The sequence below is a fragment of the Falco peregrinus genome, chromosome 3 (assembly GCF_023634155.1).
Source record: "Falco peregrinus isolate bFalPer1 chromosome 3, bFalPer1.pri, whole genome shotgun sequence".
Lineage (NCBI taxonomy): Eukaryota > Metazoa > Chordata > Aves > Falconiformes > Falconidae > Falco > Falco peregrinus.
Genome location: NC_073723.1, coordinates 21,632,348 through 21,635,226, shown reverse-complemented (window position 1 = coordinate 21,635,226; position 2,879 = coordinate 21,632,348).

The following is a 2,879-nucleotide window of genomic DNA, read 5'->3' as shown; positions in this document are numbered from 1 at the left end:
TCAGTTTGCTTGCTGATTGTTTTTCCATCATTCAGTTGATCATTAACAAGAGTACACACAGGAAAGACAATGGGCCACCATCAGGTCATAAGCAACTGATTTATTTACTCCATTTTCTTGTAGTGGACTATGTGAAAGGTGTTTGAAGTGTGTTTCGGTGGTAGTGTTGCTTTCTAACAGAGAAACACATACAGAGAAACAAGTACTGCTATTTAGAGGTAAATACCTACAGAAAGTAACTTAAGCAGCAACAGCCAGCAGACTTGTCTCACTGATGCTGGTTATGTGAAAGGGTCTCTTTAAAACAACATATCCACACCTATTTTATTTTTTTTTTTTAACAGTGAAATCAAATCCAGATGTTCCTGTATGTTTGGTTAGTTCATCAGCAGACTTGCTAGGAATTTAGGCTAAGTAAACCACCCCAGCTAACTTGTTCCTGAGTCTGAAAACACCATGAAATACAACGTGGCAGCCTCAATGGTTACACTGATCTCCTTTATAGGCATGGCGTTTGGGTGGGAAGTGTGTTTCACCCGGTCTTATGTGCCCCATTCACAGCTGATACTGGTGGCCTCTCAATGCTCAGGATGCCTTTGGTCTGGGGATGTCTGTGGGTAACAAATCTTATGGCAGAAATGTGACATTAAGCCTGTCCTCCCTGGCCTGTGTTTCCATAGGGTGTGCTGAAAGGTGTGTTCAGTGAGCTTCAGACTCTGGTACTGCACAGCCTTTTGTACCAGCCTGTGTTATCGCCATGTCCAGACCAGACAGCAGAGCACAGGGCGCTCCTGGGGATGTTTCAGTGTGTCTCTGTGGGAATGGTATCACCGACAGTGAGTTGTGGCATCGGTGATGCCTTGCTCTTTCTAGTATTCCAAAAAGTGCATGTGAACCTGGGTGTACTCTTCTTGTGAAGACATCTAGAAGATTTGGCTTTGAGAAAAATAAGTGCAACTAGGAAAGCTGTTTACTGAAGTATTTAGCAATTTTAGTTACTTAAGGGTAGAAATAGAAACCAGAGGGGAAGACATGCCAATTTTAATGGAATGTTGTTGCACCAAACACAGTTTTGCAGAGATTTTAAAGTTCACGGGTTTTTGAAGAGTCAGGCTTATACTTCTGCTAATATTGTTCACATTTAACCTTGCCTTCATAATCAAACTGAAGTTGAATGAGTTTCAGTCCACAAATCCATCACATACACATGCTGTTCTAATCTTACTCGCACACCAAGGGAATTTGTTTCTCCAGTTAAATCCCTAACACAACATTACACAGATAACCTGACAGCTTATGTAACAAACACAATTTCAGCTGGCAAATGCATATGGGGACTGTGGAGAAAAGGAATAAAATAAGAAGTAGGTTCATATAGGAGGGAAAAGAGTTCTGTGAATTATTCTGCTTTATAAATATTTCCTTCAGATGCAAGCATGCCAGTGTGGAATGAGATGAAGGGCCAAGATTAACCTGAAAAACAGGGTAGTGCTTAGCTCTTAAAGGAAAACCCAAGTGAAATGCTCTCAGGCCTTATCTGCTCCCATTTACCTCACTTGATGTATTTCCCTCAGACTGCAGAAGCAGGATTGGTCACAGCAGAGTTTTTATAATTTTTTATTTTTTTATGGTTGCACCAAAGGGCCTTAATCATTTCCTCTCCTCCTCCTTCTAAGGGCCTGAACCAGCATCTGGAGCAGAAACACAGTGTTTTACAAGACCTCCAAAGATCTTATCCCTTCACTTGAAAAAAACCCAACCCTTCAGCAGCACAGCACAGAAACAAAGCTTGTATGCTCCAAATGCTGAATTTAGCCATCACCAATGGTGCTGTCATTCAGACCTTTCCTTCTGCCTGAATGTGGCCCATGCATTGCTCAGGACTATGAAGAAAGATCCAGGCAGGTCATGCTGGTACCCGTTATAGCAGAAGCTGGGAGCAAGACTTACTTCTTCTCCTTCTGATTTCCTCCCTGCTGACACCTCAGAAGACATTATCTCCAAGTGTGGAAACCAGAAGCCATTGGATCAACCAATGAAAACATCTTGTTGATCTGACCCATAAACCCATAGAATAATTTAGGTCAGAAGGGACTTGTGGAGGTCATCTAGTCCAATCTATTGCTCAGTGCAGGCCTAATTAGAGTAGGCTGCTCAACTCTGGTTGAGTTTTAGAAGTCTCCAAGGATGGATATTGCACAGCCTCTCCAGGCAACTTATTCCAAATCACCATCATGATAAAAGTTTTCATTCTCTCAAAGAGGAATTTCCCAAATATCATATTTGGTCTGTTGCCCTCCAATACTGTCCCCATCTCTGAGAAAAGCCTTTTTCTGTCTTTCCTGTATCCTCCCATCAGGCAGTTGCAGATAGCAGTAAGATCTTCTTTGAGAAGACGAGCCATCTCTTCCCCAGACTCTTCTCCACTTCTTCCTGCATCATGTGCTGCAGCCCCTGACTCTCTTGGTGTCCTTTCCATTGACTTGCTCCAGCCTGTAAATGCCTTTCTTGTATCGAGGAGTTTGAAATCATAATCACAGACAAGACCTTGACCAAAGGAATTAACCATTAAAGAATAATGAAATCTCAGAAAGAACCCTATATGAAAATTTTCTTTAGTCTTATATCAGGACATACCTACCCTAGCACTAAGATCTTAAGAGGTTAAGCTGAGTATTTGTCACTTCGAAGTACAGACTTTCAATAAATACTAACCTCACCCATGAATTCTCATTGGAAGCTGAAATTAGGGCCTTGATATAAAGTTTAATATAAAGATGAATGTTACATCAATTCACTGAAGTTCCTTCACTAATCCTCTTATGTGCATCAGCCCTTCTCCCTCAGGGGACACAGCATGCATGCAGTGCTTAATTATC